Source organism: Pleurodeles waltl, chromosome 10 (genome assembly GCF_031143425.1).
Source record: "Pleurodeles waltl isolate 20211129_DDA chromosome 10, aPleWal1.hap1.20221129, whole genome shotgun sequence".
NCBI classification, from domain to species: domain Eukaryota; kingdom Metazoa; phylum Chordata; class Amphibia; order Caudata; family Salamandridae; genus Pleurodeles; species Pleurodeles waltl.
In genome coordinates this window covers 727,303,995-727,328,609 of record NC_090449.1, presented here as the reverse complement: position 1 = coordinate 727,328,609, position 24,615 = coordinate 727,303,995, and the positions used below count along the sequence as shown (strand labels likewise).

General features: G+C 48.1%; 1 protein-coding gene across 2 annotated transcripts in view; it reads right to left on the bottom strand.

Annotated features, from left to right (window-relative positions):
- KIF5B (kinesin family member 5B) overlaps positions 1-24,615 on the bottom strand; it is an 811,383-nt gene that overhangs the window by 422,640 nt on the left and 364,128 nt on the right. The window lies entirely within an intron of this gene.

Sequence of the window (24,615 nt, the reverse complement as noted above, 5' to 3'; positions counted from 1 at the left end):
TCCAAGTGTCTCGACCATTGGTGGAGAGTCAGGGCAAGCCTTCACCAGAAAGGAAAGCCAGTCGAGCCCCCAAGAGTGACCTACTAGCAGCAGGCACAGGGAGTCGCAAGAAGGCCTCAGCAGCACAACAAAGAGTCCCACATCACAGGAGCTGCAAGGGGGGAACTGAATATGGAGTTGCGGAGTGCTGGAGGCCGGGAAATGTTGGAGCTCGAAGACATTCTTAGAGGAAGAGCAAACAAGCCTTGGCAAAAGCAACAGTAGTAGTGCACTGGGGTGCCGTTCCAGTGGCTGCAGCAAGGTTCCACCATCTCCAAAGTTGGTCAGAAGACAAGTTAGAGCTGGGGAGGACCACAGAACCACCACCTGTGAGCAAAGTCTTTACGTTGTCCGTGAGACAGCAGGATCCACCAGCTGGTCGCTGCTGGCTTGAGGCGCCTGCAGATGCAGGAGAGTGACTCCTTTTCTCCAAGGAAGATTTCTTCTGGCTTCTTTGATTCAGGCAGAGCCCAAGTGACCCTGGAGGATGCACAGCCATGGATGTTGCAGAAATCTTGCAGGAGGTGGAGAAACAATGTTGTAGTGGGAGCCTTCCCAACTGGATGCAGTCTTGTTTCAGTTCCAAAAGCAGACCCGCAGCGATTCCAGAGGCCAGGAGCACAAGAGGTCTTGCAGAGAATTCTTTGAAGAGTCCTACTCAACTAATCTGAGTTCCCATCCGTGGAGAAGCCCTTAAGTAACCCTAAAAAAGGGTTGGTCACTCTCGGAAGTGACCCACCTATTAGAGGGGGTCAAGGATGTCATTTACCTGGTCTAACCAGTCAGATGCTCCCAGGGTCCTCTGCAAATCTTATTTTCAAGATGGCAGATTCTACCCACCACCTGGCAGAGTTCTGTGCTTCTCCCTAGGGGAGGAGCTGGACGGGAGGCTGGTCACTCCCCTGTCCTTTGTGAAGATTCGTGCAGAAGCAGGAACCAGGGGTTACTGAACTGGTGAAAACCGGATTATGCAAGGAGGGCACCAAATGTGCCTTTAAAAGCAGTGTGGTGGCTCTCACGAGGCCACCCCACTCGAGCCCAGAGACACCTATTTCAAAGGGAGATGTGGTCACACCTCTTCCTTGCAGGAAATCTTTTGTACTGCCCTCCTCTCTTTAACCTAAGTTCATCAAAGGGGGGCAGAACAGTGTCTGGCGTCGGAAGCAGCGAGAGCTGGTAGCCAGACACCGTAAGGCTGTACAGGCAGAACTGGGGGGTCCTCTAAGGAGCCTCCAGAGTGCAGGGGGTCATGCAACTAGCACTGGAATCAGTGTAGTTGCATGATTCCAACATGTTTGATAGCAAACAGGCCTAGGCTTGGAGAAGCCATTATGTAGTTGGACCACTCGTGTTGACCAGTGTCCACTACATACCTTAGGATGGTTACCCCACACTTACAAAGCCCAGAGAATGGAATCTGGGGGTTGTAGGGGTACCCTGCTCATACCAGAGTATCCTCACACCTAGGAACATGCACCCTGCCCTTGGGCTGAAGGGCTTACCAGACGGGTAATTTACAGTGAGAAAATGCAGTGACCATGATATAAGGTAAGCCTTATATCTGTAGTGAAAGGTGCATGCACTACTTCACGAAGGCTGCAACTGGCAGGCCTGCAGACACAATTTGCATGGTCATCCATTGGTGGCACAATACATGCTCCAGCACATGGGGGTCCCCCAGTGTACCAATGCCTTGGGTACCGAAGTACAATATACTAGGGACTTACATGGGTGCACCAGAATGCCAATTGTGGTAATAAAAGTTTACTAGCAATTGAATTTAGAGAGCGCACAGACGCTGGGGCCCTGCTTAGCCAAATCCCAGTGCACTCCAGTCTAAACACACTCACACCAGGCAAAAAATGGTGGTAACTAGGTCAGAAAGATGCCACTTTCCTACAACTCCCTCTCAGACACTCCCTTTCATCTGAGCTTTTCTGGACACAGTGTAGTTTCCGGGCTATCCTACCTAGCGGCGAGACTCGGATATTCAGGCTATGATACCAATGTTTCAGCCTCTGTCCTGGGTTTCAGTGAAATTGACTCCGAGGCTGCCGGGCCTCATGGCCTCCTGCATGCTGCTAGTCACACATGCCAGATGACATGTGGGGGATCTGCAGTGGGACCTAAAGTTCCAGTGGGCGCAGCATTAGCGGACTCTCTCTGCCATGGTCCAGATCTCAGAGGAACTGTGCAAGATCTGTAGTTTTGGCTTTCTAACTGCAATAGGGTCAAGGGCAGGTCCCTTTCCCTTTCTCAACCAGATCTAACAGTAAAGACAGATGAGTCACTCCTAGGACGGGTTGGCCACAAGGGAGAGGTGGAAATCAGAGGCCCTTGGTCTCCAGCAGAGTCAGAACTCCACATAAACCTTCTGGATCAGGCATTCATTGAAAGCATTTCTTCCATCTTTCAAAGGGAAAGTGGTGCAGTTGTTTACGGACAACACAACCGCCATGTGGTACTGCAAGAAGCAGGGTGGGGTCGTGGACCCTTTGTTAAGAGGCCCTGTGTCTCTGGACGTAGCTTGAACGGCAGGGCATATCCCTGGTGGTTCAACATCTGGCGGTCTCTCCTAGCACCAGTGCATACGATGCATGGTCGGTCATGAATGGCGTCTCCATCTGGAGGTGGCGCAAGGTCTTTTTCAACAGTGGGGAGAGCCTTGGTTAGATCTGTTCGCCTCCGCAGAGAAAGCACAATGTCATCAGTTTTGCGCGTTGGAGTTTCCAAGGTGGCACTTGATCAGTGACACTTTTTGTCTCGAGTGGAACTAGAGCCTCCTTTACGCCTTTCCACCAATGCCACTTCTGCCCAGAGTTCTCAAGAAGATCAGGAACGACAGGGCCCAAGTAATTCTTGAGGCTCTGGACTAGGCACTAAGAGTATGGTATCCCAAACTTCTGAGCATGGCCATTGATCTTCCACTCAAACTGCCTCTTCGGGAGGATCTTCTATTGCAGCAGCAGGAAACAGTTCTCCACCCAAACCTGTCCACTGTCCCCCTTCTATCATGGAGATTGAGCAGCAGCAGTTGACAGCTTTCTACCTTCTGCCTGATGTCTGTAATGTTATCTTTGGTGTCCCTCCACCAAAAACAGTATACGCCTGTTGAAATAAATGTGTTGCATGGTGTACCAACAAGTCTGCTAATCTCCTTTCTGCACCTCTCTCTGAGGTTCTTTTGTTTATACTCTCTCTTGCCCAGCAGGGCTCTGCTTTGCACACCCCTTAAGGGTTACCTGTCTGACATCTGCTTTCCTCAGGCTACCAGATCAACCCTCCTTGTTTAAATCTCCCATTGTTGGGAGATTCCTCAAACGTCTTACCCACGTTTCCACCTACCCGTTCATAATACCCCAGTGGAGTTGGAACCTGGTACTCACTTTCCTCATGTGTGCTCCTTCTGAGCCGCTTCATAATTGTCCTCTCCAGCTTCTCACTTAAAAAACAGCCTTTATTGTAGCCTTCGCCTCTGCACATAGAGTGAGAGAGCTGCAAGCTCCTTCTTCGAAGCCACCCTTCATCTTTGTCCATATTGACAAAGTGGTGCTTTGTACCAGGGCATCATTCCTACGTAAAGTGGTCGTACCCTTTCATGAAGGCCAATCCATCATCTTGCCTAATTTTTATGCACCCCCACTTCCTTCTCATGAACAGGAGAGACTCCACTGTTTGGATCCAAAAAGAGCATTGGCATTCTATCTTAATTGTACCAAAGACATCTGGGTGAACGATCAACTCTTTGTGGGTTATCCTCTATCAGATGAACAAGTTACTTTCCTTCGGTAACAAATTAACTGGTAGAGACATTTTCTAGTTGCAGATTCCTTACCAAGCCTCCCATTCTTCCCGCTCTGCAAACTGATTTGTAGGGGCTCCCTTTCAGGGTCCTAGTTCTGGCGCACCAATCTCAGTCTTCTTCTTGGTTCTGCACTTTTGGCGTGAAAAGTTGTGTAAAGAAACTGACTTCAGCACACCGGAGTGGCGCCTATATATAACATCACCACAGCGATCACGATGCCAATGACGGACGTGAAGTCGACTGACGCCACCTGACTGCACACAAGGGTACTGCTTGAAGAAAAATCTCTGGATCCAGACTGATGCCTGGGGGAAATTCTAAGGTAAGGAATCTGCAACTAGAATATGTCTCTACCAGATAATTTGTTACCAAAGTTAAGTAGCTTGTTCTTTGTAGCATGTGTAGCTGTAGATCACATGCTGTGGACACCCTGGCCATCTAGGGCTGGGCATGGACGTCACATTGTTTTTCTTTGAAGTAAAGTTTTCGATGTGACTCGTTATCCTTCCCCAAAATCTATAATGCACTATAACTTGGATTGTGGTTTTTTTCTGAAGTTTGGTTCAAACATTTTTCTCTGAGCTCCTGGAACATTGAGGTACATGTCAACAGTTGTTTGACTTTGTAGGAAAGAACCTTTTTTGACATAGATAGCCCCCACTTTTAGCCTGGTTTCTGATGTGGCTTTGCATGGTAGTGCACTGATTCCCAGCTAACGAAGTCCCCAGTGCCAGATCCCTTCCCCAAAACTGCACAGTTGTTTTGCATAGTTGGCAAACTCTTTCGTTACCACTGTAAGTCCGTTATAAATGGTACCCCTGGGCACCTAGGTCCTGGGGTACTAAGGAAGGTCTCTGAGGGCAGCAGCACCACTTGTGCCACCCTCCGAGGGCCTTTCCCAAACTCACACAAGTGCTGCCATTGCAGACTGCTTGTGCTGGTGCAGGCTAAATTGAAAACATGACCTACCAACACCCCTGTGTGCCAGGTCCCCTATAACTGCATGTGCCAGGTGTAAGCCATCCCTAAGGAGCATCCAGGCATATGTGAGGGCATATATGCATGATCAGATATGCCCCTGCTATGTCTCTGTCGATTCTGAGGCATAGTAAGTGCATAGGGAAGCCATTTTAATGCATCAGCTGAACACTGGTTAACATGAGTTACCCAGCTATATGATGGCCTCTCTGAATCTTGGGATGTTTGGTATCAAACATCTCAGAATAATAAACCCCCACTGGCCCCAGTGATGGATTAATAGATGCACACAGAGGGCACCTAGACTGAGTCCCGACCCCCTGACGATCCCGGAGGCCCAGAACACAGGCCGGCTCTGGGGGAAGAGCTTCTAAGGTCTAGCCGCTTATGAAATGCAACCCAGGTCTCTCTAGATAGCAGAGGAGACCGACCCCTCTGTCCTGACCTCATTTTTGGCTGCAGCACAGGTGGGAAAGTTAGTTAAATTAGGAGGTGTGCCCACTTCATGGCAGTCCCACCCCTAAGTTGGACGAGCTGAAGTGGACACTACTTTTCAAATTCCTCCAACTTGCTTGGAAGGAATTAGGCCACTAAGGTTAGGGTTATGCCCACTTCACAGTGAAAGTGTGTAATCAACCTAAAGGTGGTCGGTCCATTGGGTAACGTTGTGCACTCCCTGAAATACCCCTGAGTATTTAGGTGGCAGGCCTGAACCCTAGAACTCAGATCCTGACTATCTATGAACAAGAAGGACAATGACGAGTGGACCCCGCAGAAGAAGAGGAAGAAGAAGCAGCTGACCCAGTACCAGCCCTTCCAGCCTGCCTGCTTACCTCAGTAGTCTCTGCACAAAAAGACTTGTCTTGCAGCTACAGCTTCAAGAAACCCAGGAAGCCTGCCTGCCTTCTAAAAAGACTCAGATTCCCGTGAGCAATGGACTTGCTCAGCAACAAAGTATCTAACAAGGACTTTGCAGCCTGAAAACCCAACACCTTAAGTGACCTCTGCAGCAGACTACATTGAGCCGGTGAGAAGACCACCAATGGTGCCAGCAGGGCTCCCCAGCTGTCCTGAGCCTGAGTCCACCCGGCTGTCACCCCTCCAGGACTCATCCAAGTCACCTGCAGCCCCTGCTTGCAGGCCCCCTCTCCACCAGCCTGGTGGTGAGAGAAAATCTGACACCTATAGAAACCACTGCACCCTTGATACCTGACCACAGCTGAGGTGGGTCATCGGTGCCAACGACATCCCCCACGTCCTGAGATCTCAAGTCAAACCCTGGGTCCAGTATTGCCAGACACCCCCACGATGCCTGCAGTCTCAACTCTCAGGACCCCTTGACCGCAAGTGCGCCCAGTCGAGAAAACCTGACACCTAAAGATACCCCTGTATCCCTCGCCCCTGGGCACAGGCGATAAGGACCAAACATGCACTTATGTCCCAGAGCACCACAAGCCTACTAGCTACCTGTTTCTTGTCCCCAAATGGCTTTCCAACCAGAACCTGCAAGCCTGTTTGTCATGAGGTCAGTTTCCCATAGGAAGCCATTGACCACCCAACGCCTTACTGTACCTCTGCACCCAGCCACCCACTATGACCTGTTGGTATAGTTCTGATCAGTGCCCAATGCTTATTTTAACTCCCCGAGATTGACTTCTTAAGTCATTGTTAACCCTGTGTTTGCTGAAAATTGTTTTTCCTCCATAGGATAACTTTGAGAGAACTTTGAAAATTGCACTGTGTCTAGTTCGGAAACTGCAAAGTAATTATGCTTCAAAATCTATTTACCGGATTACGTAGTTCTTACATTTGAAACATATATAAAAAGAAATTTTTTTCTAAATTGGTCTTGGATTTCTTCTTTGAATGTGTGTCTCATTTATTGCATCTGTGAGCTCAACAAATGTTTAGCACTACCCTCTGATGAACAAGTTACTTACCTTCAGTAGGAAAATGTCACTTACCCAGTGTACATCTGTTTGTGGCATTAGTCGCTGCAGATTCACATGCTGTGCATAGTCCGCCGTCTGGTGTTGGGTCGGAGTGTTACAAGTTGTTTTTCTTCGAAGAAGTCTTTTCGAGTCACGAGACCGAGGGACTCCTCCTCCTTTGTTTCCATTGCGCATGGGCGTCGACTCCATCTTAGATTGTTATCCCCACAGAGGGTGAGGTAGGAGTTGTGTATGTTAGTAATAGTGCCCATGCAATGGAATGAATAAGTATCTACAAGATAAAGGTTAAGGTAATATATTTACAAATGTACAAATGTAGGAGATTACTTCCAAACGGCTACAGGCTCCCGGGGAGGCGGGTGGGCGCATGTGAATCTGCAGCGACTAATGCCACGAACAGATGTACACTGGGTAAGTGACATTTTCCATTCGGTGGCATGTGTAGCTGCAGATACACATGCTGTGCATAGACTAGTAAGCAGTTATCTCCCCAAAAGCGGTGGTTCAGCCTGTAGGAGTGGAAGTAGTTTGAAATAAAGTTCTTAGTACAGCTTGACCTACTGTGGCTTGTTGTGCAGATAGCACGTCTACACAGTAGTGCTTAGTAAATGTGTGAGGTGTAGACCATGTTGCAGCCTTACATATTTCGTTCATTGGAATATTTCCTAGGAAGGCCATGGTAGCGCCTTTCTTTCTGGTTGAGTGTGCCTTTGGTGTAATAGGCAGCTCTCTCTTTGCTTTAAGGTAGCAGGTTTGGATGCACTTAACTATCCATCTGGCTATACCTTGTTTTGATATTGGGTTTCCTGTATGAGGTTTTTGAAATGCAATAAATAGTTGTTTTGTTTTCCTAATTAGTTTTGTTCTGTCAATGTAGTACATTAGTGCTCTTTTGATGTCTAATGTATGTAGTGCCCTTTCAGCTATTGAGTCTGGCTGCGGAAAGAACACTGGTAGTTCTACTGTTTGATTTAAGTGAAACGGTGAGATAACCTTTGGTAAGAATTTTGGATTGGTTCTTAGAACTACCTTATTTTTGTGTATTTGAATAAATGGTTCCTGTATAGTAAACGGCTGAATTTCACTTACTCTTCTTAGAGATGTAATGGCAATGAGAAATGCAACTTTCCACGTTAGGTATTGTATTTCGCAAGAATGCATGGGTTCGAAAGGTGGACCCATGAGTCTTGTTAAGACAATGTTGAGGTTCCATGAAGGAACAGGTGGTGTTCTTGGTGGTATAATTCTTTTTAGGCCTTCCATAAATGCTTTAATGACAGGTATTCTAAACAGTGAAGTTGAATGAGTAATCTGCAGGTATGCAGCTATTGCTGCGAGATGTATCTTTATGGAAGAGAAGGCCAGATTTGATTTCTGCAAATGTAGTAAGTATCCTACTATATCTGTTGGAGATGCATGTAATGGTTGAACTTGATTATTATGGCAGTAGCAAACAAATCTTTTCCATTTACTTGCATAGCAGTGTCTAGTGGATGGCCTTCTAGCTTGTTTTATGACCTCCATACATTCTTGTGTGAGGTTTAAGTGTCCAAATTCTAGGATTTCAGGAGCCAAATTGCTAGATTCAGCGATGCTGGGTTTGGATGCCTGATCTGTTGTTTGTGCTGTGTTAACAGATCTGGTCTGTTGGGTAGTTTCACATGAGGCACTACTGAAAGGTGTAGTAGTGTTGTATACCAAGGTTGTCTTGCCCATGTAGGTGCTATTAGTATGAGTTTGAGTTTGTTTTGACTCAATCTGTTTACTAGATATGGAAGAAGAGGGAGAGGGGGAAAAGCGTACGCAAATATCCCTGACCAATTCATCCATAGAGCATTGCCTTGAGACTGCTGGTGTGGGTACCTGGATGCGAAGTTTTGGCATTTTGCGTTCTCTTTTGTTGCAAATAGGTCTATTTGAGGTGTTCCCCAAATTTGGAAGTAAGATTTTAGAATTTGGGGGTGAATCTCCCATTCGTGTACTTGTTGGTGATCCCGAGAGAGATTGTCTGCTAGCTGGTTCTGGATCCCTGGAATAAACTGTGCTATTAGGCGAATGTGGTTGTGAATTGCCCACTGCCATATCCTTTGTGCTAGGAGACACAGCTGTGTTGAGTGTGTTCCCCCCTGTTTGTTTAGATAATACATTGTTGTCTTGTTGTCTGTTTTGACAAGAATGTATTTGTGGATTATGATGGGTTGAAATGCTTTCAACGCTAGCAATACTGCTAACAATTCGAGGTGATTTATATGAAACCTTCTTTGATGTACGTCCCATTGTCCTTGGATGCTGTGTTGATTGAGGTGTGCTCCCCACCCTGTCATGGAAGCATCTGTAGTTATCACGTATTGTGGCACTGGGTCTTGGAAAGGCCGCCCTTTGTTTAAATTTATACTGTTCCACCATAGAAGCAAGATGTATGTTTGGCGGTCTATCAACACCAGATCTAGAAGGTGACCCTGTGCATGTGACCATTGTGATGCTAGGCACTGTTGTAAGGGCCTCATGTGCAATCTTGCGTTTGGGACAATGGCTATGCATGAGGACATCATGCCTAGGAGTTTTAACACCATCTTTGCATGTATTTTTTGTGTTGGATACATGGCTTGTATGACTTTGTAAAAATTTTGAACCCTTTGTGGACTTGGAGTGGCTATCCCTTTTGTTGTGTTGATTGTCGCTTCCAAGTATTGCTGTGTTTGGCACAGCAGAATGTGTGACTTTGTATAGTTGATGGAGAACCCTAGTTTGTAGAGGGTTTGTATGACATAATCTGTGTGGTGTGAACACTTTGTTAGGGAGTTGGTCTTGATTAGCCAATCGTCTAGGTAGGGGAACACGTGTATTTGCTACCTTCTGATATGTGCAGCTACTACTGCTAGACATTTTGTAAAGACTCTCGGTGCGGTTGTTATACCGAACGGCAACACTTTGAATTGGTAATGTATTCCCTTGAATACGAACCTTAGGTATTTCCTGTGCGAGGGATGTATCGGTATGTGGAAATACGCGTCTTTTAGATCTAAGGTTGTCATGTAGTCTTGTTGTCTCAACAGTGGTAATACGTCCTGTAGCGTGACCATGTGAAAGTGTTCCGATTTGATGTAGGTGTTTAGTGTTCTGAGATCGAAGATTGGTCTCAGTGTTTTGTCTTTTTTTGGTATTAGAAAGTACAGTGAGTAAACTCCTGTGTTCTTTTGTGGACCTGGTACTAATTCTATTGCGTCTTTTTGCAGTAATGCTTGAACTTCTAGTTGTAGAAGGTCTAAATGCTGTTTTGACATATTCTGTGTTTTTGGTGGGACGTTTGGAGGGAGTTGGAGAAATTCTATGCAATAACCATGCCGGATAATTGCTAAGACCCAAGTGTCTGTTGTTATCTCCTCCCAAAATTTGTAGAACTGGCTTAGTCTTCCCCCCACTGGTGTTGTGTGAAGGGGTTGAGTGACTTGTGAGTCACTGTTTGGTTGGTGGGGTCTTGGGACCCTGAAATTTTCCCCGGTTTCTAGGGAATTGTCCCCCTCAGTATTGGCCCCGAAAGCCTCCCCTTTGGTACTGTCCCTGGTAGGTAGACGGTGTTGTTTGTGAGGTACTAGCTTGTGTGGTTTGACCTCGAAACCCCCCTCTGAAGGTTGTTTTGCGAAACGTGCCAAAAGTGCCTCTGCCCTGCGGGGAATAGAGTGCGCCCATGGCCTTAGCTGTGTCAGTATCTTTTTTCAATTTTTCAATTGCCGTGTCCACTTCGGGTCCAAACAATTGTTGTTCATTGAACGGCATATTGAGCACTGCCTGTTGTATCTCGGGTTTGAAGCCGGATGTGCGCAACCATGCGTGCCTCCTTATGGTTACCGCGGTATTTATTGTTCTTGCAGCTGTATCCGCTGCATCCATAGAGGAACGTATTTGGTTGTTGGAGATATTTTGTCCCTCCTCAACCACTTGTTTTGCCCGTTTCTGGAATTCTTTGGGTAGATGCTCGATGAGATGCTGCATCTCGTCCCAATGGGCTCTGTCATATCGCGCTAGGAGCGCCTGTGAGTTAGCGATGCGCCACTGGTTTGCAGCTTGTACTGCAACCCTTTTCCCAGCTGCGTCGAACTTGCGGCTCTCCTTGTCTGGAGGTGGTGCGTCGTCTGATGTGTGCGAGTTGGCTCTTTTACGAGCTGCTCCTACGACAACTGAATCTGGTGGCAGTTGTGATGTGATAAAAGCAGGGTCCGTGGGCGGTGCTTTATATTTCTTCTCCACCCTTGGAGTTATTGCTCTGCTTTTGACAGGTTCTTTAAAGATCTGTTTAGCGTGCCTTAGCATTCCCGGGAGCATAGGGAGGCTTTGATAATTGCTATGGGTGGAGGAGAGGGTGTTGAAAAGGAAGTCATCTTCGACAGGCTCTGAGTGTAAAGACACGTTATGGAACTCTGCTGCCCTAGCTATCACCTGTGCATACGCTGTACTGTCTTCAGGTGGTGAGGGCTTAGTAGGGTACGACTCAGGGCTATTGTCTGATACTGGGGCGTCATAGAGATCCCACGCATCCTGATCATCTTGGCTCATAGTGCTATGAGCTGGTGAATGTGATGGAGTCTGTGCCGGTGATGTATGAGTTACCGGTGGTGGAGAGGGTGGTGGAGTTACCTTCTTTACCACTTTTGCTTGTGGTGTCTTTTCTTGTGGTTGGAAATCGAGTTTCCTTTTCCTCCTGATTGGGGGAAGAGTGCTGATCTTCCCTGTACCACTTTGTATGAAGATCCGCTTTTGGGTGTGGTCTACATCTGTGGTTTGTAAATCTTCCTCAAACCTGTGTTTGCACATTTGGGAGGACAGTGATTGTTCCTCTGAGTACGAACTGGCTGTCGGTTCAGTTGCTGGTCGTTTAGGCACCGAAACCGTGTCTTTTGTTGTTTTCGGCTCCGACGAGATTTTTCTCTTTTTCGGTGTCGAACTTTCTCGGCGTCGGCCATCTTCGGTGCCGCTGTCTCTGTGCCGAGCAGCTTCGGTGGTGCTGTCTCGGTGTCGACCCTTTTCTGCAGCACTTTCTCGGTCCCGAGATTGCTGCGTGCCTGTGTCTCAACCCGAGTCGGACGACCTCGGCACCAGTTCGCCTTTTTTCGGTCCCGATGGACGGTCACCTACTTTATGGGTTGAGCCATAGCCTGTTGGCAGTGGCGTTCCCTGGGCTTTGTCTGTTTTCCCGTGTGGTGCTTGCTTCGACGTCTTACTCACGGTTTCTTCGACGTCGAATTCTTCCGAGTCAGATTCATGGATGGAGAAGGCTTCCTCTTCTTCTCCCTGTTCCTCGAACCCTCGTTGTCCTGTCGGCGTGGACGCCATCTGCAACCGTCTGGCTCTTCGGTCACGGAGCGTTTTTCTCGACCGAAACGCTCGACAGGCCACACACGTTTCTTCCTTGTGCTCGGGTGACAGGCACAAGTTACAGACCAAATGCTGGTCTGTATAGGGATATTTACTGTGGCATTTAGGACAGAATCGGAACGGGGTCCGTTCCATCAGTCTCGATGTTGCACGCGGTCGGGCCGACCAGGCCCCGACGGGGGATCGAAATTACCCGGAAGGGCTACCGGAGCTCTTCAGGATTCGGTGTCTATTCTAATCTAACCCGATACCGAACGAAACAATACCGACGTAGTTTTCCGAAGTTATGACTATCTTTCCGTCCCGAAACACGGAGCGAAAAGGAACACGTCCGAACCCGATGGCGGAAAAAAGCCAATCTAAGATGGAGTCGACGCCCATGCGCAATGGAAACAAAGGAGGAGGAGTCCCTCGGTCTCGTGACTCGAAAAGACTTCTTCGAAGAAAAACAACTTGTAACACTCCGACCCAACACCAGACGGCGGACTATGCACAGCATGTGTATCTGCAGCTACACATGCCACCGAACATATATTATCTGGGAGAGACCTATTCTAGATGCAGATTCCTTAGCTTAGAATTCCACCGAAGCGTCAGCCTGGATCCAGAGATTTTTCTTCAAGAAGTACCCTAGCGTACCGTTGTAGAAAGCTGGCTCAGTTTATGGTGTACACCTATGGTGTGGCACCCTATACTGAGTCCAGGCAACCCTTAGTGATTGTGTTTAGGTGTACTGATAGCATAAGCTCTTTATGGATAGCTGAGGCCAGAAGCCGAAGCTCATCCAGGAGGAATGTAAAGCACTTGCAATAACACAGTAGTCAGACAGTAAGTTCCACACAAGAAAGAACCACACAAGTGTTGCAGAAGGAAAATGTCACTTACCCAGTGTACATCTGTTCGTGGCATTAGTCGCTGCAGATTCACATGCTGTGCATAGTCCGCCGTCTGGTGTTGGGTCGGAGTGTTACAAGTTGTTTTTCTTCGAAGAAGTCTTTTCGAGTCACGAGACCGAGGGACTCCTCCCACTTCGGTTCCATTGCGCATGGGCGTCAACTCCATCTTAGATTGTTTTCCCCGCAGAGGGTGAGGTAGGAGTTGTGTATGCTAATAATAGTGCCCATGCAATGGAATAAATACGTATGTACAAAATGAAGGTTTAATGTAATCTATTTACAAATGTACAAATGTTCAAGATCTACTTCTAAACGGCTACAGGCTCCCGGGGAGGAGGGTGGGCGCATGTGAATCTGCAGCGACTAATGCCACGAACAGATGTACACTGGGTAAGTGACATTTTCCATTCAGTGGCATGTGTAGCTGCAGATACACATGCTGTGCATAGACTAGTAAGCAGTTATCTCCCCAAAAGCAGTGGTTCAGCCTGTAGGAGTGGAAGTAGTTTGAAATAAAGTTCTTAGTACGGCTTGACCTACTGTGGCCTGTTGTGCAGATAACACATCTACACAGTAGTGTTTAGTAAATGTATGAGGCGTAGACCATGTTGCTGCCTTACATATTTCGGTCATTGGAATATTTCCTAGAAAGGCCATAGTAGCACCTTTCTTTCTGGTTGAGTGTGCCTTTGGTGTAATAGGCAGTTCTCTCTTTGCTTTAAGATAACAGGTTTGGATGCACTTTACTATCCATCTGGCGATACCTTGTTTTGAAATTGGATTTCCTGTATGAGGTTTTTGGAAGGCAATAAATAGTTGTTTTGTCTTCCTAATTTCTTTTGTCCTGTCAATGTAGTACATTAGCGCTCTCTTGATGTCTAATGTATGTAGTGCTCTTTCAGCTATTGAATCTGGCTGTGGGAAGAACACTGGTAATTCCACTGTTTGGTTTAAGTGGAACGGTGAGATAACCTTTGGTAAGAATTTTGGATTTGTTCTTAGAACGACCTTATTTTTGTGTATTTGAATAAATGGTTCTTGTATGGTAAACGCCTGTATTTCACTTACTCTTCTTAGAGATGTGATGGCAATGAGAAATGCAACTTTCCACGTTAAGTATTGCATTTCACAAGAATGCATGGGTTCGAAAGGTGGACCCATGAGCCTTGTCAAGACAATGTTGAGGTTCCATGAAGGAACAGGTGGTGTCCTTGGTGGTATAATTCTCTTTAGGCCCTCCATAAACGCTTTAATGACAGGTATTCTAAATAGGGAAGTTGAATGAGTAATCTGCAGGTAAGCAGATATTGCTGCGAGATGTATTTTTATGGAAGAAAAAGCTAGATTTGATTTTTGTAAATGTAGTAAATATCCTACTACATCTTTTGGAGATGCATGCAATGGTTGGACTTGATTATTATGGCAGTAACAAACAAATCTTTTCCATTTACTTGCATAGCAGTGTCTAGTGGATGGTCTTCTAGCTTGTTTTATGACCTCCATACACTCTTGTGTGAGATTTAAGTGTCCAAATTCTAGAATTTCAGGAGCCAAATTGCTAGATTCAGCGATGCTGGGTTTGGATGCCTGATCTGTTGTTTGTGTTGTGTTAACAGATCTGGCCTGTTGGGTAGTTTGACATGAGGTACTACTGACAGGTCTAGTAGTGTGGTATACCAAGGTTGTCTTGCCCATGTTGGTGCTATTAGTATGAGTTTGAGTTTGTTTTGACTCAATCTGTTTACTAGATATGGAAGGAGAGGGAGAGGGGGAAAAGCGTACGCAAATATCCCTGACCAATTCATCCATAGAGCATTGCCTTGAGATTGCCGGTGTGGGTACCTGGATGCGAAGTTTTGGCATTTTGCGTTTTCTTTTGTTGCAAATAGATCTATTTGAGGTGTTCCCCAAATTTGGAAGTAAGTGTTCAGTATTTGGGGGTGAATTTCCCATTCGTGGACCTGTTGGTGATCCCGAGAGAGATTGTCTGCTAGCTGGTTCTGGATCCCTGGAATAAACTGTGCTATTAGGTGAATGTGGTTGTGAATTGCCCAATGCCATATTTTTTGTGTGAGGAGACACAACTGTGTCGAGTGTGTTCCCCCCTGTTTGTTTAAATAATACATTGTCGTCATGTTGTCTGTTTTGACAAGAATGTATTTGTGGGTTATCATTGGTTGGAATGCTTTCAACGCTAGAAATACTGCTAACAATTCTAGGTGATTTATATGAAACTTTCTTTGATGTACGTCCCATTGTCCTTGGATGCTGTGTTGATTGAGGTGTGCTCCCCACCCTGTCATGGAAGCATCTGTTGTTATCACGTATTGTGGCACTGGGTCTTGGAAAGGCCGCCCTTTGTTTAAATTTGTACTGTTCCACCATAGAAGCGAGATGTATGTTTGGCGGTCTATCAACACCAGATCTAGAAGGTGACCCTGTGCTTGTGACCATTGTGATGCTAGGCACTGTTGTAAGGGCCGCATGTGCAATCTTGCGTTTGGGACAATGGCTATGCATGAGGACATCATGCCTAGGAGTTTTAATACCATCTTTGCGTGTATCTTTTGTGTTGGATACATAGCTTGTATCACCTTGTGAAAATTTTGAACCCTTTGTGGACTTGGAGTGGCTATCCCTTTTGTTGTGTTGATTGTCGCTCCTAAGTATTGCTGTGTTTGACACGGCAAAAGGTGTGACTTTGCATAGTTGATGGAGAAACCCAGTTCGTAAAGGGTTTGTATAACATAATCTGTGTGGTGTGAACACTTTGTTAGCGAGTTGGTTTTGATTAACCAATCGTCTAGGTACGGGAACACGTGTATTTGCTGCCTCCTGATATGTGCAGCTACTACTGCTAGACATTTTGTAAAGACTCTTGGTGCTGTTGTTATTCCGAATGGCAACACTTTGAATTGGTAATGTATTCCTTTGAATACGAACCTTAGGTATTTCCTGTGCGAGGGATGTATCGGTATATGGAAATACGCGTCTTTTAGATATAACGTTGTCATGTAGTCTTGCTGTTTCAGTAGTGGTATTACGTCTTGTAACGTGACCATGTGAAAGTGGTCTGATTTGATGTAGGTGTTTAGTGTTCTGAGATCTAATATTGGTCTCAGACTTTTGTCCTTTTTCGGTATTAGAAAGTACAGTGAGTAAACTCCTGTGTTCTTTTGTGTTTTTGGTACTAATTCTATTGCGTCTTTTTGCAGTAATGCTTGAACTTCTAGTCCTAGAAGGTCTATATGCTGTTTTGACATATTGTGTGTTTTCGGTGGGACGTTTGGAGGGAGTTGGAGAAATTCTATGCAATAACCATGTTGGATAATTGCTAAGACCCAAGTGTCTGTTGTTATTTCCTCCCATGATTTGTGGAACTGGCTTAGTCTTCCCCCCCACTGGTGTTGTGTGAAGGGGTTGTGTGACCTGTGAGTCACTGTTTATTTTGAGGGGTTTTGGGACCTTGAAACTTTCCCCGGTTTCTTGGGAATTGGCCCCCTCTGTATTGGCCTCGAAAGCCACCCCTTTGATATTGTCCCTGGTAGGTAGGTGGTCTTGTTTGTGAGGTGCTGGCTTCTGTGGCTTGACCTCGAAACCCTCCTCTGAAAGTTGTTTTGCGAAATGTGCCAAATGTGCCTCTGCCCTGCGGGGAATAGAGTGCGCCCATGGCTTTGGCTGTGTCAGTGTCCTTTTTTAATTTTTCAATTGCAGTGTCCACTTCTGGGCCAAACAATTGCTGTTCATTGAACGGCATATTGAGCACTGCCTGTTGTATCTCAGGTTTGAAGCCAGATGTGCGCAGCCATGCGTGCCTTCTTATTGTCACAGCAGTATTTATTGTTCTTGCTGCTGTATCTGCTGCATCCATAGAAGAACGTATTTGGTTGTTGGAGATATTTTGCCCCTCTTCAACCACTTGTTTCGCTCGTTTCTGGAATTCTTTGGGGAGGTGCTCGATGAGATCATGCATCTCGTCCCAATGGGCCCTGTCGTATCGCGCTAGGAGTGCTTGCGAGTTGGCGATGCGCCACTGATTTGCAGCTTGTGCTGCAACCCTTTTCCCAGCTGCATCAAACTTGCGGCTCTCCTTGTCCGGAGGTGGTGCGTCGCCTGATGTATGCGAGTTGGCTCTTTTACGAGCTGCTCCTACGACTACTGAATCTGGTGTCAGTTGTGATGTAATAAAAGCAGGGTCTGTGGGCGGTGCCTTGTATTTTTTCTCCACCCTTGGAGTTATTGCTCTGCTTTTAACAGGCTCCTTGAAAATCTGTTTAGCGTGCCTTAGCATTCCCGGGAGCATGGGAAGGCTTTGATAATGGCTGTGGGTGGAGGACAGGGTGTTAAAGAGGAAGTCATCCTCAATAGGCTCCGAATGTAGAGATACATTATGAAATTCGGCTGCCCTAGCTACCACCTGTGCATATGCTGTACTGTCCTCAGGTGGTGAGGGTTTAGTTGGGTACGACTCTGGACTATTGTCCGATACTGGAGCATCATAGAGGTCCCATGCTTCCTGATCATCCTGGCTCATGGTGGTATGAGCTGGTGATTGTGGTGGAGTCTGTGCCGGTGATACATGAGTTGACTGTGGTGGAGAGGGTGGTGGAGTTACCCTCTTTACCACCTTTGCTTGTGGTGGCTTGTCTTGTTGTTGGAAGTCAAGTTTCCTTTTCCTTCTGATTGGGGGAAGAGTGCTGATTTTCCCTGTACCCCTTTGGATAAAGATCCGCTTTTGCGTGTGATCTACCTCTGTAGTTTGTAATTCCTCCTCAAATCGGTGTCTTTTTAGTTGGGAGGACAGTGATTGTTCCTCTGAGTAGGAACTGGTTTTTGGTTTGGTTGCCGGGTGTTTTGGCACCGAAACCGTGTCTTTAGTTATTTTCGGCTCCGACGAGATCTTTCTCTTTTTCGGTGTCTTGGCCTCTCGGTGCCGACCATCTTCGGTGCCGCTATCTCTGTGCCGAGCAGCTTCGGTGCCGCTGTCTCTGTGTTGAGTAGCTTCAGTGCCGCTATCTCGGTGTCGAGCCTTTTCTGCACCACTCTCTCGGTCCCGAGATTGCTGCGTGCCTGTGTCTCGACCTGAGTCGGACGACTTCGGCACCAGCTCGCCCTTTTTCGGTGCCGATGGACGGTCACCTACTTTATGGGTTATGCCATGGCCTGTTGGCAGTGGCGTCCCCTGGGCTTTGTCTGTTTTTTCGTGTGATCTTTCTTTCGACGTCTTACTCACGGTTGGTTGCTCGTCGACGTCGAATTCTTCGGAATCCGATTCGCGGATGGAGAAAGTTTCATCTTCTTCCTCCTCCTCGAACCCTCGTTGTCCTGTCGGCGTGGAAGCCATCTGCAACCTCTTGGCTCTTCAGTCCCTGAGCGTTTTTCTCGACCGAAACGCGCGACAGGCCTCACACGACTCTTCCTTGTGCTCGGGGGACAGGCACAAGTTACAGACCAAATGTTGGTCTGTATAAGGATATTTACTGTGGCATTTAGGACAGAATCGGAACGGGGTCCGTTCCATCAGTCTCGATGTTGCACGCGGTCGGGCCGACCAGGCCCCGACGGGGGATCGAAAATACCCCGAAGGGTTACCGGAGCTCTTTAAGGCTCGGTGTCGATTTGCCCTAACTATCCCGATACAATACCGACGAATTTTCCGTTGATTCTGACTAACTTTCCGACCCGAAACACGGAGCGAAAAGGAACACGTCTGAACCCGATGGCGGAAAAAAAACAATCTAAGATGGAGTCGACGCCCAATGCGCAATGGAACCGAAGTGGGAGGAGTCCCTCGGTCTCGTGACTCGAAAAGACTTCTTCGAAGAAAAACAACTTGTAACACTCCGACCCAACACCGGACTGCGGACTATGCACAGCATGTGTATCTGCAACTACACATGCCACCGAACATAAAGTATTATTTACTACAGCACTAACTACTAGACTAACATTGTTATAGCTCCCTTTAGGGATATCTACACACATTATATACACCAACGAGCATGCAGAAATGGCATAAAATGTACAGGGCCAAATCATATACAAGTAAGTGGAATGAGAACTAATGAACCCAAACAAGGTAAGTGTGGTAGTTGGCTAGGGGCCGAGGAACAAAGAAAACACCAGACGTAAGTACAGTAAGTGTCCCCAGCGACCAGATGCAGAGTTGTTCCCTAACCGGCCGTCTCATAGACTAACACAGGAAAGTTACAGTTGGAATATGAGAGTTTCAGGATCCTTCCCAGTGGACCCAGAGGAAACCCAAAGGCAGGAGGAAGGTTAGAGAGTGTACCCACCCAAGGATACCCAGAAGACAGGAGTACCTGCACCAGGGCACCCAGATGCATACAGGTAAAAGGACATCGGAAACCCATGCTGAAGTCAGTGGAGGCCTGGGTAGTCCAGCTGCTGTCGCAACCCGTGGACCAGGTCAGTGGACCCCAATGTCAGATTACGGATGTGGAAGACCTTCCTTTTCAGGTCTTCCACATCCGTAATCTGACATTGGGGTCCACTTGTGTTTTCTTTGTCGAGCTGCAGTGTTGAGGAGCTGTAGAAGATCCTAGGAGTTGCCTACGAGCTTACCCCACTTCGGTCCTTAGATTGCAGGAGCGTCAGTGACCAACAAGGCTACCAACAAGCACTGGCAAATGCACACAGGAGCTGAAGAGGGATTTGCAAGGTTTTGGGGACCAGCAAGGTCAGGGAGACTCTACTCTTGAAGGGTAGTCAGGCCCTATTGTAGGAAAGTCCCCTTTTTCTGGCATGGTTACCCTCACTTTTTGCCTGATGTCAGTGGGCTTAGGCTGTTATAACTGGTGATTGTGCTCCCTCACCAAATTTAATTGTTTTGATATTTATCAAACCCTACAATTGGTATACTGGTGTACCCATGTAAGCCCCTAGTATATGGTACTTAGGTATCCAATCAATCAATCAGGAATTTGAAAAGTGCACTACTCACCGTTGAGGGTCGCAATTTGCTAAGGAGGGGGATGGAGGGCGCGGGGCTGCTGCTACTGCTCGAACAACAAAGTCTTGAGAAGTTTCCTGAAGGTAAGGTCGTCTTTGGTCTGGCGCTGGTGGGTGGGAAGAGTGTTCCACGTTTTGGAAGCGAGGTTCAAGAATAATCTACCTTCGGTTGTAGTTCTGCAGATGTGTGGGACGGTTGCGAGGCTGAGGTCGACTGAGCGGAGATGCCGGGTCGGGGTGTAGAAGGAGAGCCGCCTGTTGAGTTATTTTGGTCTGGTGTTGTGCAGTGCTTTATGAGCGTGGGTGGGGAGTTTGAAGGTGATTCTCTTGTTGACTGGGAGCCAGTGCAGGTTTCTCAGGTGGTCTGTAATGTGGCAGTGGCGGGGATGTCCAGAATGAGGCGTGCAGAGGAGTTCTGGATGCGTTGCAGCCTCTTCTGGAGTTTGGCCGTGGTTCCTGCGTCGAGGGAATTGTCATAATCCAGCCTACGAGGGCTTGGGTAACTGTTCTTCTGGTTTTGATGGGTATCCATTTGTAGATCTTTCGGAGCATGCGGAGAGTGTTGAAGCAGGAGGACGAGATGGCGTTGACTTGCTGAGTCATGGATAATGAGGAGTCCAAGATGAATCCTAGGTTGCATGCATGGTTGGTGGGAGTTGGAGCGGCTCCGAGAGTGGAAGGCCACCAGGAGTCATCAAATGCGAAGGGGGTGGGGCCGACGATGAGGAATTCCGTCTTATCGGAATTGAGTCTTATTGGAATTGAGTTTGAGGCAGCTGCTCTTCATCCATTCAGCGATGGCCTTCATTCCTTAGTGAAGGTTGGTATTGGCGGAGTCCTTGGTGAGGGAGAGGATCAGCTGGGTGTTGTCTGTGTATGAGATGATGTTGAGGTTGTGGGATCGGGTGATGTTAGCGAGCGGGGTCATGTAGACGTTGAAGCCCGACCCCTGGGATACGCCGCAGATGATTCTGGTGGCTTCCAAGCGGAATGGTGGGGAAGGCGGACTGTCTGGGTTCTGCCGGTGGGATAGGAGGTGACCCAGTCCAGGGCTCTGTCGCAGATTCCTGCATTGCAGAGGTGTGAGCGTAGGGTGTGGTGGCAGACGGTGTCGAACGCGGCCGAGAGATCCAGGAGGATGAGGGTCGCAGTTTCACCGTTGTCCAGTATGGTTCTAATGTCGTCGGTGGCAGCGATGAGGGCGGTTTCAGTACTGAGGTTGCTGCAGAATCCAGATTGGGAAGGCTCCAGGGTGCAGTTCTTCTTGAGGAAGCAGGTTAGTTGTCGGTTGATAGCCTTCTCGATTACTTTTGCCGGGAAGGGGAGCAGGGAGTTCTTGAGGTCCTTTGGGTCTGTGTAAGGAAATGCCTCCTTGGCATGGTTACCCCCTGGCTTTTTGCCTTTGCTGAAGCCAAGTTATGATTTGAAAGTGTGCTGAGGCCTGCTAACCAGACCCCAGCACCAGTGTTCTTTCCCTAACCTGTACCTTTGTCTCCACAATTGGCACACCCTGGCGTCCAGGTAAGTCCCTTGTAACTGGTACCAAGGGCCCTGATGCCAGGGAAGGTCTCTAAGGGCTGCAACATGTCTTATGCCACCCTGGGGACCCCTCACTCAGCACATGCACACTGCTTGCCAGCTTGTGTGTGCTGCTGGGGAGAAAATGACTAAGTCGAAATGGCACTCCCCTCAGGGTGCCATGCCAACCTCACACTGCCTATAGGCATAGATAAGTCACCCCTCTAGCAGGCCTTACAGCCCTAATGCAGGGTGCACTATACCATAGGTGAGGGCATAAGTGCATGAGCAATATGCCCCTACAGTGCCTAAGCAAAACCTTAGACATTGTAAGTGCAGGGTAGCCATAAGAGTATATGGTCTGGGAGTCTGTCATGCACGAACTCCACAGCACCATAATGGCTACACTGAAAACTGGGAAGTTTGGTATCAAACTTCTCAGCACAATAAATGCACACTGATGCCAGTGTACATTTTATTGTAAAATACACCCAGAGGGCATCTTAGAGATGCCCCCTGAAAACATACCCGACTTCCAGTGTGGGCTGACTAGTTTTACCAGCCTACCACACACCAGACATGTTGCTGGCCACATGGGGAGAGTGCCCTTGTCACTCTGTGGCCAGGAACAAAGCCTGTACTGGGTAGACGTGCCTCTCATCTCCCCCTGCAGGAACTGTAACACCTAGCGGTGAGCCTCAAAGGCTCACCCCCTTTGTTACAGCACCACAGGGCATGCCAGCTAGTGGAGATGCCCGCCCCCTCCGGCCACGGCCCCACGTTTGGCGGCAAGGCCGGAGGAGATAAAGAGAAAAACAAGGAGGAGTCACTGGCCAGTCAGGACAACCCCTAAGGTGTCCTGAGCTGAGGTGACTCTGACTTTTAGAAATCCTTCATCTTGCAGATGGAGGATTCCCCCAATGGGATTAGGGATGTGCCCCCCTCCCCTCAGGGAGGAGGCACAAAGAGGGTGTAGCCACTCTCAGGGCTAGTAGCCATTGGCTACTAACCCCCCAGACCTAAACACACCCCTAAATTCATTATTTAGGGGCTCCCCAGAACCTAGGAAACTAGATTCCTGCAACCTGAAGACGAAGAAGGACTGCTGACCTGAAGCCCTGCAGAGAAGGCGGAGACACCAACTGCTTTGGCCCCAGCCCTACCGACCTGTCTCCCCACTTCAAGAAAAACAGCACCAGCGACGCGTCCCCCAGGGTCCAGCGACCTCTGAAGACTCAGAGGACTACCCTGCATCTAAAAGGACCAAGAACTCCTGGGGACAGCGGCCCTGTTCCACAAAGACTGAAACTTGCAACAAAGAAACAACTTTTAAAGGACTCCACGTTTCCCGCCAGAAGCGTGAGACTTGCCACTCTGCACCTGACGCCCCAGGTTCGACCTGCGGAGAAACAACACTACAGGGAGGACTCCCCTGCGACTGCGAGCCCATGAGTAGCCAGAGTTGACCCCCCCCACTGAGCCCCCACAGAGACGCCTGCAGAGGGAATCCAGAGGCTCCCCCTGACTGTGACTGCCTGCTTCAAAGTACCCGACGCCTGGTAAAGACACTGCACCCGCAGCCCCCAGGACCTGAAGGATCCGACCTCCAGTGCAGAAGCAACCCCCAGGTGGCCCTCTCCCTTGCCCAGGTGGTGGCTACCCCGAGAAGCCCCGCCCCCCCCCTTGCCTGCCTGCTTCGCTGAAGAGACCCCTGGGTCTCCCATTGAAACCAATTGCAAACCCGACGCCTGTTTGCACTCTGCACCCGGCCGCCCCTGTGCCGCTGAGGGTGTACTTTTTGTGCTGACTTGTCCCCCCCCCCTCCCCCCCCCCCCACCCGGTGCCCTACAAAACCCCCTAGTCTGCCCTCCGAAGTCGCGGGTACTTACCAGCTGGCAGACTAGAACCGGGGCACCCCTATCTCCATTGGAGCCTATGCGTTTTGGGCACCACTTTGACCTCTGCACCTGACCGGCCGTGAGTTACTGGTGTGGTAACTTTGGGGTTGCCCTGAACCCCCAAAGGTGGGCTACCTTGGACTCAACTTTGAACCCTGTAGGTGGTTTACTTACTTGCAAAACTAACAAACACTTACCTCCCCCAGGAACTGTTGAAAATTGCACTTCCTAGTTTTAAAATAGCTTATTGCCATTTTTGCCAAAACTGTACATGCTATTTTGTTGATACCTGAGTGAAATACCTTTCATTTAAAGTATTGTGTGTAAATCTTGAACCTGTGGTTCCTAAAATAAACTAAGAAAATATATTTTTCTATACAAAAACCTATTGGCCTGGAATTGTCTTTTGAGTGTGTGTTCCTCGTTCATTGCCTGTGTGTGTACAACAAATGCTTAACACTACCCTTTGATAAGCCTACTGCTCGACCACACTACCACAAAATAAAGCATTAGAATTATCTCTTTTTGCCACTATCTTACCTCTAAGGGGAACCTTTGGACTCTGTGCATGCTATTTCTTACTTTTAAATAGTACATACAGAGCCAACTTCCTACAGTCTGCCTTGGGTTTTTTGAGGAGGGTGTTGATCTCAGTCTGTTTCCAGCTCTCCAGGAAGGTGGCTGACTCGAAGGAGCTATTGATGATTTTCCGTAGTTGGGGTGCGATGACTAAGCTTGCTTTGTTGAGGATGTGGTGAGGGCAGGAGTCAAATGGAGAGCCTGAGTGGATGGTGTTCATGATTTCGATGGTGTCGTTGTCGTTGAAGGGGGTCCAAGATAGCAGGAGGTTGGTCAGAGGTGGCTCTGTGCTGTTGGTGGTTTGCCGGGGAGTCTGGGTGCTGAAGCTGTCGTGGATGTTTGCAATCTTACGGTGGAAGTAGGAGGCTAGGGAGTCGCAGAGGTCTTGGGATGGCAGGATGGCATTGAAGCTGGGGTTGGAGAGTTCCTTCATGACGCTGAAGAGCTCCTTGTGGCTGTCTGCAGCTCAGATGAGATGGTGGTGTCTGTTGTACCAATACCCAGGGCATTGATACAACAGGGGTCCCCCATGGACTGCAGCATATATTAATGCCACCCATGGGAGTCCATGGAAACTGTGTCCGCAGGCCAGCCATCGTGAAAAA